The sequence below is a fragment of the Alligator sinensis genome, unplaced genomic scaffold (genome assembly GCF_000455745.1).
Source record: "Alligator sinensis unplaced genomic scaffold, ASM45574v1 scaffold49_1, whole genome shotgun sequence".
NCBI classification, from domain to species: Eukaryota; Metazoa; Chordata; order Crocodylia; family Alligatoridae; genus Alligator; species Alligator sinensis.
The window spans coordinates 57,886-69,116 of NW_005841970.1; the positions used below are offsets into that span (position 1 = coordinate 57,886).

Below are 11,231 nucleotides of genomic sequence, written 5' to 3' on the forward strand. Positions count from 1 at the left end.
GCTGGCCCCCAAGATTGGGAGCCGGCCCGCACAGTCTCCATGCCCCAGAGAACCTAGTTTAAAGCCCTCCTCACCTGGTTAGTGAGCCTGTCTATAAAGATGCTCTTTCCTTTCTTCATCATGTGGATTCCATCTCTTCCTAGTGATCCTTCTTCTTGGAACAACATCCCATGATTGAAGAAGCCAAAACCATGCTTGCAACACCACCCGTGCAGCCATGCATTGATACAGTCTATGTGCTCAGTGAGAGCAGCGTTTGGCAGAAAGGTGGGGGGGGGGGGGGGGGGGAGGGGGGGGGGGGGGGGTAGGGACTGCAGTGGAAGAAGTCATGGATACAGAAGGAAAGGGGGGTACATGATGCCCCCAGATTTATTTTCCATGCTGTAGCAGTGGGAGGGGGCAAATTCAAGACAAACCTTCAATAATTAGATTCTATACCTAGAAAACTATAACAAATTTATAAAGTTTCCATTGTAGAATCTAATTATTGTGGGGTCATCTTATATTGAGGGTTGTCTTATGTTCAAGTAAATATGGTACTTGATGTAACCACATATACTGCCACTCCAATTGTTTTTGGAAGGTCAAATTCATCACATAACTCAGAAAAGGGTTAATACAAATTCCTACTAGAAGCTGATCATCATGCATAATGCCCTTATCTCTCCACTTTCTCCACATTAATGTGAGACCCATACCTTAAAAAGGGATTGCCCCAAATACAGGCCTTCCAATATAATGAAAAATTCTTCCATTGTCTGTATCTTTTCTTTTTGCAGTTGAGGCATCCTAGAAGCTCCTTGTGCAGCCACATTAGTTTCTTACCATTCTTCTTGTGCTTTCATCATGTTGAAACAGGCTATTGTTGAGCTTTCACTGCTATGCCTGTTTTAGGCTTCTAGCCCTTCTGGACAGCTTTATCATTCAGTCTGTCTTGTGTTGGTACCATGCCTACTCCTTGAATCAGATGAAATCTATCTTTTTTAAATCTAGCATCCTAGCTCTGCTGAGTTCATGCTTTATCTGTTGTAGGACCTGGAATTCTATCATAACATAATCACTTCCTCCCAAGTTTCCCCGACACCTTCATGTCCTCCACCAATTCTTCCCTGTTGGTCAGGTCAAGATCCAAGATAGATGATCCCTTAGTTGTATCCTCAGCCTTCAGGAAAAGAAAGTTGCCATCCACACAAGTTACTAACTGGCTCTACATTTTATATTTGGCTATATTTTTCATCCAGTAGATTTTTTTTTTTTTTTTTAAATTGAAGCCTCTCATCAGTAACATCTCATAGTTTCTAGATAATTTTGTCACTTCCTTGAAAAATGTCTCACTCCCCTCTTCTTCTTGACTTGGTAGCCTATAATAAATCCCCACCACTATATTTGTGCTGTGTATTTCACCTTTTATCTTCATGCAAATGCATTCTGATCTGCCATCTTATTCCTCTTGAACCAGGGAATATGTATTTTTGACCTACAAGGCAACATCACCACTTTTTTCCCCAACCCTATTCATCCAAAACATCACTGAACCCTTTAAGAGTGCATATGGGACTCTTTCTGCAACTAGTTGCAGAACTGGGACTTTGTTGCTTTATATGGAAATGCAAAACTCTTTATATGGTATTCTTTATTTTATAAAAATGCTTTATATGGTATTCTTATATGTCTTCTTTTAGGTCTGGTCCAATACTACGTTCTGGACATTTGCTGTTAATCAAACTGAACTGTGCGATATTTTTATTTGAGCACTAATGATTATTATTGTGTTATATGGGACATAGAAGAAAAGGTAGTGCCTACTTCTGTAATTTATATTGCATGTTAGAGAGACTGTAAGATTCAGGCACTTTGTATACCATATGATCCAGAAAAAGTCCCGAATAATAACTTAAGAAATAGTTAAAATATGTAAGAGAATGCCTACATATTTAAATAGTTAAAATATGGAAAAGGATGCCTACATTCACAGTCCCTTCAATATTTATAGAAGGATTTTAAAATGTTTCATAAAATTTAAAACATTCTATTAAATAGTATGTATTTAGGCCTGAAAGTTGCAGTAGAAAACTGTCTAGGAGCCACCTCAAACAACTGTAGAGGATCTAAAATATTTGAAGAATGTTTTGATTTAGAAATTATATCATATTCTAGTGATCCCTCTTGTCTGGAGTCAGGAGGATGTCACTAATAACCAAAATACATACATAATTCCATTGTGGATTATATTAATAAAAACACAGTTGGACCCAAAACTATCCACAATGGAAATTGTTAATGGCTATGTTAAATTACAAAGTCACCCAAAAATGGCATGTCTAATCTAATTTATTTCAGTTGAGAAGGTGCACTAACTTAGATTGAGATCAAGTTAACCTGATCTATGAAGAAATTAACCCATTCTCAGCACAAGGACTCTTTAAAGGATAACAATCTTCCAGTGAGGCAGGAGTGAAAATGGAAGAAACTGGTGACACTTTGTAAGTTAGAGAAATTACTGATAAGTTAGAGAGGGAGTCCTATAAACCCCTGGTTAAGAGAACTGACCTTTGTAATCACAGCTTTTGTTATACGTGTCTGTTCCTTTTCCTTGAAAATATAGCTACGTGAAGCTTGAGGATTCAGGAATGAAGAAGAGCCTGGATCCAAGTCTTTCAAGACACCACATCCCCACCCTGGGTATGTATCTTTTTCTTAACCAGTCCATCGCATTCGTACCCTTACCTCATTCTCTGATACTTTAATAGTGCCTTCATTCCCATAGTTTATCTGTAGCAAATTAAAGAGTGTTTTTGATGTTTCAGGTATTGTCTGGTAGTTGTGCATGGGGGTTGTTCCTGAAGTTTTTAAGAACATTTTAGACAAATACTTAGCTAGGATGGTTTAGTCAGAGATGATCCTGCCTTGAGCAGGCTTTTGGATTAGATTGCTTCCTGGGGTCCCTTCCAGCACTACTTTTCTATGTGTCTATGACTTACAAGGGGAGAGGGGCTACTAGCTTTCAAGGGAGAATCATCTCTACAAAAACTAAAAGGGATATAGTCTCATTCAGTCACCAGAGAGAGCCTATTTCTTAGTAAGGCACAGCTAGAGACTGCCGATAAACATGCTTATCTTCTCTGCTACTACTGAAGACTACAGATCAACTGGTTGCTTTGCTTCTGTTGTAATAAGCAATAGCCAGTTAGGGTAACCATATAGAGGAGCCTCCATGGGCTGCGGAGGAGGGGAAAGCAATGAGATTCTGACTCCGATGTATATACTAGTATTGATGATTTTGAGGTTGAGAGCATTGTCAGTATTCTACCAAAGAAATGTTTCCCATTTCTAAGGGTGCAATATTTTCTGAGAGAGTTCTCAATAATATTTTGGTAGAAAATCAATTGATAGATCTACCAAATTAACACTTCATTTTTTTCCCCCTTCTTTACTTTTTCAGACTATTTGGATGTAATAAGTATTCAGGGGTTTTTTTTCTATTTAATTATTTAAAACATTCTTTAAATCTTCCAAACCATACAATACAGGTTAAGCTATAATGTTAACTTTTGTTTCCCAAAAAACTTCAGGTTATCCTTGATTTGCCAAGAACGTTATTCCTATTATACAATAAAAAAAAAAAATTACATATCCCCTTGGAATGGTCAATGGTATTATACTCTTCGTTTTCTTATCCATCTGTTCTACATTGGCATATCATAGAATGCCTCATGCTCATTAGAGCTGTGCGAAATTTCACCAGGTGTTTCATTTCAAAGCTATTTTGATGCATTTTGAGCTCTAAACAGTGAAATCGAAATGAAACAAAAGACTTTGAATCAGCTTCAAAACAAAATGAGGGAACTCGAAACATTTCAAAGGTTTCAAAATGTTTCAAGTTTTGAAAATAAGCCTACTTGGCTTTAGCACTGGTCCCAAGCACCAGCAGCAGCCTCATCTCATTTGGTGCACAGATCCGGGGGCCCACACCCCTGGAAGGCCTGTGGGGCTATGCTGGACTCCTCCCAGGGGTGCAAGCCCCCAGATCTATGCGTCAGATGAGACAAAGCTGCTACTGCCACCTGGGACCAGCGGCAGCAACCATCTTCCCCAGCACTGGGTGCAGGCTGCGCCCAATGCTGGTCCCAGGTGGCAGAGGCAGCATCTCATCCAGCACACAGATGAGATCTGTCTCATCTCATCTCTCATCCAGCACACAGATCTGGGGGTTTGCACCCCTGGGCAGAGTCCAGCACAGCCCAGCAGCCCTCCCAGGGGTGCAAACCCCCGGATCTGTGCCCTGGATGAGAGGAGGCTGCCTTGGCCACCTGGGACCATAGCTGGGCACAGGCTACATCCAGCACCAGAGAAGACTGTGGGCCAGAGAAGATTGCTGCTGCTGCCTGTCCCAGGCAGACAAGAGGAGGCTGCTGCTGCCAGCAAGTGTCAGGAATTGTGTTTTGAAGAGTTTGAGGGGCAGTTTCACAGAAACATCTATACCTATCTCCTTGAAACTTGGCAGGTTTTGTGCTCTCAGAAGGGACTACCATCCCTGCAATTTTCATCCAAATCAGGCAAGAAATTACAACACTTTAGGCATTTTCATGAACAGCAAAACAGTTTCAACAAAACGAAATGGGACAGTGCTTCGAAATGAAATGAAACAATGAAACGAAACACTGTCCCTTCAAAATGGTGAAATGGACCTCGAAATGAAACAATGGTGTTTTGCACAGCCCCAATGCTCATTAGAATATCTACCTTTACAACACCCTTGTGATACAGTAACATATCCTTAGATTCACTGAGGATCTGAGAGGTTAATTTGCCAAAGGTTGGAAAGAATTTGGGAACAAAACCTGAATTTGGGATTTCTGAATCACAGGCCAGAACCTCAACCACAAGACTACCTGCTGTTTGCTACTGTTACTTTGCATGGCACTCTTAAGTGAATAATTTTTGGACACAGCATGAACAAGTTAAAATACTTTAGAAGGAATGGCTTATATGGGAGCAAGAAAAAAGATGATGGCACACAGATTATGTCAAAAAGGATTTGGGTGTCCCTAGTTACAGAATGTCATTTATTTTGGGGGGCCGCATAGAATCATAAGATCATAGGAAAGTAGGGTTGGAAGGGATCTCAGGAAGCCATCTAGTGAAGCTCCCCCACCCAAGGGAAGATCATGCATAGTTAAATCATCCTAATCTAACCTGCTTTTAAAAATTTTTAAGGATGGAGATTCCACAACCTCTCTAGGCTGTGTAGTTGACATCTTGTTACTATGCTCTGACATATTTTAATATACATATATTTATTAAAATTTATGGGAAAAGAGTTGTAAAAACAATTTATTTTATGCAATATTAATGATAAAGAAAATAGGTTCCTTTTCCATTAACATGCAGAATAGAACCAAGTTTAGGATACCCTTGAATTCACTAAGATTATTATGGCTTTTCTGACCTGGGTTTACTTTTTGTTCTTTTCTAAAAAGTTGGATAAAGATCATAGAATACCATTCAATAGTATTAAGAGATTTAAACTTTTTAAAAATACAGATCATATCATTTGCTCGCTTAATGCTTATTGGAAAAAAACTGCTCTAATACTACGATACTTGCAAGCCTTGAGTGAATTGCAAGTCCCAATACACAAGCGCCTACTCTAATTAAGAAAAGGTCACTGTATGTCCGCCTCATAGTGACTGACAGAGCAATACACCCTGGAGTTCATAATGATCTTTGTTCAAGGAAATTACATTCTTCATTACAATTTGCATAAATTAACTAACTGACTGTAAGATTTTTCTACAGTAATTTATATATAAACTAGCAATGTAATTTGATTTTAATATCTAACCAAATTATGGAAGAAGAGATAGAGAGTATGCAAATAAAAAGACAGATACCAGTGCTCAGTTGTGTATCCAGAAATATGGAGTACACATTTTGAATTACATATTTAAGTTACATTCCCAAATAAGAAGTTCAATCAGATGAGAATTTGCTACAAAAAAGTCAAAAAGTTAACCGACTCAAGATTCACCTAAAGGGCAACCATCTGAAACTTTTTTATATGGCCTCTTCCTTTGAACAGGAAACATTTTTACAGTTCAGTCTTTGAGTTCCTGTTACTAGTACCACCTGATGGTTCAGTGTGCGATTCCTAACCAGCACTTCCTTGAGACAATGAGCACTGTGTGAGCCATATAATAGCTTGGATTCCATTAATCATTTAATTTGCCCATATAAGGCTGAAGAAGGGAGAACAAGCAAGGGAGGCTCTGTTCTAACAGTCTGCTGAAGTAATTTCCCCCCCCCCAGCACTGTCAGCATGGATCCCTATTTGGGATTCTGGGTTCTGTCACTGCTGACAACCTTTGAAAGGGGGAATTAAGCGCAACTCAAGGAACTCATTTTAAAATCCAAGGGTGCAGACAAAAGTGACAGCTTTTGAGCCATCTGGCCCCTGAAAGTGCTCTACAGCCATGATTAACACACAGGCATGGCTGAAAAGCATTTTAAAAATAGCAAATCACACAAAAAATTGTTCTGGTTAAATCAGGTATTACATTAAGGCACTCAAAAGCAGAGCACCTTAGGGCTGTCAGGGGGAAGGAGAGGGAACTGCTGGCTGCTGAATGGCCAGAGCTGGGGGAGAAGATGAGGGGGAATTGAACCCTCTTACCTCACAGCCCCCCCCAGCTACCTCATCTGAGGTACAAGGGGAAGCTGGGTCAGACACCCAAGGTGAGGGGTATTCTCCCCTTCCCTCTCAGCTCTGGCCAGTCAGCAGCTGGGAGCAGCCAGCAAAGAGCACAGACATATGTGCTCACCTAACTTGAAGGTCTTCAAGAGGAGGCTAGATAGACACCTGGCTGGGGGCATATGACCTCAGATCTCTTTCCTGCCTGGGGCAGGGGGTCAGACATGATGATCCTTTGTGGTCCCTTGTGACTCTACAATCTATGGATCTATGAATCTATGAAAGGAGCTGTCAGTTGCTGAATGCTCAAAGCTGAAGGGGAGGGGCTAGGAATGGGGCCCCCTCAACTTGCAACCTCCCACCCTAGCTACCCTGGATGGAGTAATAGGAGGAGGTGGGTTGGGCTGGAGCATTCCTGTCTGCTGACCTGGGCTGGTGCAGGCTGCCTACACCCCCCCCACCCCTCCCCAACCCAACCGGTGAACATCTGTTGGGTCAAGGGGGCATTCTAACTCATGGCACTATGTAAGGTATCATGAGTTAAGCAGGACCCTAACATCTGTCTGTACTCCAAGTGAATAGTCATTTAACCTTTGAAAAAATATTTCCCCAAACAGCACTGATTTTGCCCCCAAAGCATTGATATTCACTTCTCAACAGGCAGCAGTTATAGGAACAAGTGGCCATCCCCAAATGCCTAGTTCTCTGGAGTTCCACATAGATCTATCATGTTCCCTTTCCCCTTCAATGGAGGAGCAGTGAAATGCTCCAGTTCCTGTTGCCAGCAATATGCTGTTAACATTTCACTGCATATTTAATTTTCCACAGATGCAGCCAATGTCATCCTGAGGATATCACCATGTTAAGGGATCTTGCATGGATGAAAAATAGTTATTTCAAACTAAATTCAAGCAAAAACAAAATTCTGCTGGACATACATGGGAAACATTATGAAGTACTAGCAGAGTTACGGTCCCCCCTATCCATTATACAACTTAATTACTATATTTTTTGGAGCACGTATTTCTTTATTTTTGGCTTGGATGGTGTATTTTGTAGTAATACCAGAACTCACTGAATGTGGAGAGCATTCTAACCCTGTGATCAAAATATATTTAAGGAATCCACAAAAGCAGTGATGATCCTTCAGTTCTTGAGGTGTTGTCCTCAAGTAGCTGTTTATAGTTTGGATGGGCTCTAGAGTTAGATGATAATGGTTTTTAATTAATATTACAACATCATAACCACCATTCCAGGCCAGACCAGAAGTCCTCATAACCCAGAAAAAAGGGGTCCCCCAAACCCATCTTTTCTTGACAGTGGCAAATAGGGCAAACTTTAGAGGAAGTATGTAAAAAATGTGGCCTAGCTGGAGTGATCCACCCCCTGTCATACCCTCCCATGTACCAGCAATTATAGCTTTAGCAATTTCCTGCCTGTTATATTTAACAGCTGCTGATGGATCTACCTTACACAAATTTATCTAATACCTTTTGGGACCCAATTCTACTATTGAACTTCCTGAGGTAATGAGGAAATTGTTAAATGTACTATGCAAGCAATAGCATGAAAATGCTGTCTTCAATTTGAAATGCTAGAGTTCCCAACAGGTCACTATATAACAGGCCGTAATGTTACTTGGATGCACTTACATAAGCTCTCCAAAGAAGGAAGGGTTTTGGAAAACTTCACTATATGCACCATTTCTGTTTTGTTTAGTGAAGGAACATTATATTGCTTGGCATGCATGACTAACATGATCAAAAATGCAAATAAAAGAATAGCAGACTCTATGGAGGCATCATAATATTTACCGTAAAACTAAAGGGCAGCTCAGCCAGCTTGAAAATCTCTAAACAGAATTTAAATATATAACAAGAAATATACCATTTTTAAAAGACATATAAACAGAGTAATACTTGCAAATAGCCTTGGATAAACAGATAATGCTGAGAATTTCAGTATCTTGGGTAAAGAGCAGAAAATACAACTTTACTGAACAGTGCAACAATCTGTGTACAAAGCCTCTTACAAGAAGCTAGGTACAGATTCATTTTGGCACATTGTGAGAAAAACAAAACAAGGTATAATCATGTAGAAAACATGAAATTATTATTACCAGTCAGAAAGAACAAGAGATTGATTTCCAAGGAAACAATTAAGATTGAGATATCAGTTGAACATATAATATCAGTTTCCAATCATGCTTGGAGTCTTGAATTAAATAGAAAACCAGTGTTAGAGATCTCCCACATAAAGTGCATTTAAAAGCACTAGCACTAAGAGAGGCAAGGCTTAAAGAAGCTATATAATGTGTGAAATGTTTTGTTTGATGTATTTATATATGACATTGTTTCCAGAAGATCCAAGTATTCCACATTATTGAAAATGAGTAATTAAAATATGCAATACATCTAGTATTACTTTACCTTCATTATTATTATTCTTCATATAGTGTTCATAATACTGAAGTACCACCTTATAATGGTTCGTTTGTAAGGTCACACCATCATTCAAACAAATATTAAAAGGCCTGACTAACTAGATCAATTATAATGAACTGCTAGAAAGAATAAATTCTATGGACAAGGATGGAATTGACAGGAAAAAAAAAAACATTCTTACGACAAAGCAAAAGTGAGTTCTTTCCACATTGTAGCCATTTGTTTGATAGTTTTATCACTTAAACTTGTGAAATATTAAACATGAAACAAGCAGAAATACATATAACTTATATTTAACATCAATCTGGCTGTAACAGGGTCCTTGACAGGAGCCCTGTTACTTGGGGAAAGTCTCCACAGCTGGCAGTCATGATGCCCAGGCAAGGGCAGGAGGAGATTCCCCACACCACTGGTAAGCCAATGGGACCCGGCTTTCGGGAATAAAGGAAGGAAGAGGCCCCGGGAAAAATGCCTTCGGGCACTTAGAGAGTGAAGAGGAGGATCATCCGGGACCTCAGAAAAAAGATGAGGAGAAGAGCCAGGTAGCCTCCAGATGCTCAGTATGGATGCATGAAACCCCAGCCGCTGCAGTGAGTCAAAGGAAAGGAGTTGCAGGTCCAGGCAGTGACACAGCATGGCATCCTGAAGCAGAGAAGAGCTCCCTAGTTGGGACCTGAGAGGGGAAGCGGAGGGCAATCTCGAAGGGAAAGAGACCATCCTGAAGTTTCAGCACCAGCTCCACCAGCTAAGGTACTCCCAGAGCTGAGCCAGCACAAACCACGGAGAGGCAGTAAGAGACGTGGCCAGCCTCCGCTGCTAAGGAGGCAATTAGTGGATATTAAGCCGAGTCACCAGCTGGAGTGACTCCCACTCAGGGGGACTGGGTCAGGACTCCCACTGGTCGAGACCCACGGAGGGGGCACAGCCAGAAATGCCCCTCACAGTAATCAGCAGGAGATAAAAGGCCTCATTTGCGTGGGCTGCTAATGAGGTAATTAGTACTGAGAGTCTCCCAGCTGGCACTTACCTTTAGGACAGCGAAGCTGGTGATCTTTCCTCAAGCATGAGGGTGACTCTGGGGAGTAGAAGGGGGATGAGCTGCCGCCTGTGGTCCGGGCTGCTGTAAAAGGAAGACAAGAGAATAAAGCACCTGGAATTACATGATGAGTCAAGCGTCATTACTTTGCGGGTACCTATTAACACTCCATCTCTTTCCTCCCTTAATAAGATCAAAGTTATGGCAGGCAAGAACCAGAGAAAGGGGCGGTACCCTGCAGATCTGATAACACTGGCATTATGAAAAAGGAAACAAATTGGCTACTACCAGTGTGTCATATGTGTGAATATCATGTATTAAAAAGGAAACACTGGCTTTTAAATATGATTTTCTAGTGTAATCTTAATCCAGTTTATTTGCCTTTATTCTCAGTGAGCTCTCTCTCATTAATCCAAAACGGTGAAATATAAAATTCTGACATTATAGAAATATTCATAAGAGAAGAACATGTGGTGCTGAGGAAATAAAACTACCTGTAGAGAAGTCTGGATGCCTTAGGGCCAAATACATACTCTTGGGCATTATAGGGCACTGAGGGATTTTTGTTTGTTGTTAGTTTGTTTTTTTAAAAGAAAAATGGTCAACACAACAACTTTAAAATTATAAAAAGCTCAGATGAAAATGGTATAACAGGGAAAAGAAGAAAGTTCAAAGGAAAAGCATGTCTCTCTAATCTACTAGAATTTTTTGAGAAGGTCAATGGAAGTAGCTAAAGACGAACCGGTTGATTCATTTTATTTAAAAACTTTCTAAAAGGCTTTGGTGCAGTCCCTCACAAAAGGCTAGAAAAAAAAAGTAATGAGTGGTGGGTTAAGATTTCCATCAAATTAGAAATTGAAAAATACACCCAGAAAAATCTATATGAATAAATGGTCAATATAGGAGAGGAGAGGAGCACTGGAAGAAAATTTAAAACAGTACTTTAAGGATCTGTATTAGGGCTAGTGTTCTCATTTTTTTTTAATTCCATGCAAGCAGGACCTAGCAAACGGATGAATCAACTTTTTCTCATTCCAGAAAATAAGTTATGCTAATCCAT

General features: G+C 40.2%; 1 long non-coding RNA gene across 1 annotated transcript in view; it reads left to right on the top strand.

Annotated features, from left to right (window-relative positions):
• The window catches only part of LOC102371727, a 19,537-nt gene extending 11,958 nt beyond the window's left edge, over positions 1–7,579 (top strand). Inside the window, exons 2-3 of the long non-coding RNA XR_323466.1 lie at positions 2,606–2,682; positions 7,520–7,579. This is a non-coding gene — a long non-coding RNA (uncharacterized LOC102371727). The remainder of the gene's footprint in view (positions 1–2,605; positions 2,683–7,519) is intronic.
• The last annotated feature ends 3,652 nt before the right edge of the window (positions 7,580–11,231 follow it).